Below are 2,427 nucleotides of genomic sequence, written 5' to 3'. Positions count from 1 at the left end.
TAAGGGGAAGGGATATTTTTGCTCTAAAGAAACTTTTGAAAACTAATGATAAAGAAGAAACAAATTGAAGCGAAGTTCTACATTCCTCAGAGACGTCTAGTGAATGACACTTAAGAAGATGATCTCATTTTACATGTATCAACCATAGCATCTTAAAAGCCCAAAATTTTAATGAAGTAGCAAGTTTAACTCAATAGTATTCTTTCAAAATCATGACAGTTCTAAAGTAGATGTGATAATAATGATATGCCTGATGGAGTTGGGACTAACCTCTGAAACCTATTTTCAAAAGCATTCTAAATGCCAGTTCCATATGAGAAACACTAGAATGTATAATCTTGTTAAACTTTGAATTACAATGTGCAATTAGAGACTCTCAGACTATTAATGTGTTAATTAAACCATCTTATTCCTTAAATGAAACAAAATAGTATTTCTTCTGTCCAGTATTTCTTTAAAACCTAATACTATCCTTTATTAATCAGCCTAATAGTTCCATAACACAATTCCAAAAGGACTAAAACTTTCTCCACTTAAAATAGGTATTTTTCTAGGCATATATACTTTTATAGTCCTGAAAATGAGCATTATCTGGAATAGATAACTGAAATGACCCTTTATGAGGTTTACTTCTCCTTTCAATTCAATCATTGTTGTACCTTAAATATTTTGACAGTCTGTTATTAGGGGCCTACGCACACATTGAGGATTATTAGGTCTTTTTACAAAATTGACTCCATTGTTATGCAATGCCTCAATTTATTCTTGATAATCTTTCATGTTACTCTAAAATTTTTACATTTCAAAATTTTTTGAAAATTGTATTTAAAAGTATTGACTTGCTTTTTAATAAATTATTAACCAAGTCAAGAAGATATACAATAGATTGAATTGTTTCTCTGTGAACTGACAAATAATCATAGTAATTTTAGAAATATATAACTCATTCATATTTTCCCTTCAGTGTTGATGACAGTATAATTTATAAAATACAGTCTCTAAAAATTGTCTATGTTCATCTCACAAAGACATATACCTCTTAAGTGCCTAGGCATCACGTATTGTACAAAAAGGGCTACAATAAGATTTTCTTCCATAAGTGTGATACAAAGTGAGATATAGAATGCCAGCATGCAAAATATGAAACATGCAAAATATAAAAGTAAACCAAAATCAGATATATTTCTTAAAAGAAGCAGACATAAATCTTGTAGGACCCTCAGGGATTCTTTTCTACTGCCATTTTTGTTAAAATGATAGGAAGAAGAGAGAAGAGTCTTTTCAAGGGAAGGTAAACATATCTGCTGTAAATATTTCAGTCCGATTGTTTAAAATGGTGTCATAACATAAAATGTGGGACAAGAACACAAAGTTAAGAGGTGGTCAAATTGGAGAGTATTAAAAGTTTATGCTGAGCGATTTGGTCTTCAGCTTGCCCAGTTAAAAAAATAATGGTGGGAGAGCATCAACAAGAATAGCTAATGGATTCTGGGCTTAATACCTGAGTGATGGGCTGATCTGTGCAACAAACCACCATGACACATGTTTACCTATGTAACAAACCTTCACACCCTGCACATGTACCCCAGAATTTAAAATAAAATTTGAAGAAAAGAAATAATACAGATGAAGAAGTTTGAAGACCAATAAGAAAACCATTGCAGTAATCTAGACAAGAGATGATGGAAGTCCAAATTCAGGTAGCAATAGTGAGGAGGTAAAGGATATAACTTTATAAGCATAAGAGAAATAAATGACAAGGAATCAACAAGATTTGCCAAAAAAAAAAAATTAAAAATATGTGATACAGGAAAAAGTCAAAATCAGTTCTGAAGTTTTAAGCCTGGATGAGTATTTTGATAATGATACCATTAACCAAGTTATAGAATACAACAGGGAACCAGAAATCATTTAAAGGCAGAAAGGAATAAATTGAGAAGTATTTATTCTTGAAGAACTATTAGAGCTTCAGGTAAGTGGGAGTCCATGACCTTTTTCACCCGGGGCTAATCCTATCCTGACTCTTTCTCCTACTCCATGATCCCACCCTTCCTCCCACCTCCACTGGACTCAGCCGATAACTGTATTTTTATCACATGAGTTTAGAAACAAAAAACAACTTCTTCTGTTAGTGAGCACAAACTTGATTTGCACAGAAAGAGGGTAAGAAAGCCCATTGTTTTCCAAGTAAAACAAATTAATTCAGTCAGAAACAAATGGGGAGCCCCTAAACTTCGTTAGTGTTATCTTTCAGTTTTTGTAAGGGCAATCAGTGGAACAGTCAGAAATTTCACAGGGAGATACTGGAATACAGAGAGAGGAAGGAGGGAAGGGAGGAAGGGAGGCAGGGAGGCAGGAAGGAAGAGAAAGAAAGAAAAAGAGAAAAAGAAAGAGATCTTCTGTACACTCTTCCCCATTCGATTCCTC

This window comes from Mandrillus leucophaeus, unplaced genomic scaffold, assembly GCF_000951045.1.
Source record: "Mandrillus leucophaeus isolate KB7577 unplaced genomic scaffold, Mleu.le_1.0 Scaffold589, whole genome shotgun sequence".
Taxonomy (NCBI): Eukaryota; Metazoa; Chordata; class Mammalia; order Primates; family Cercopithecidae; genus Mandrillus; species Mandrillus leucophaeus.
The sequence above is the reverse complement of the archived record's forward strand: the minus strand, read 5'-3'. Positions refer to the sequence as shown.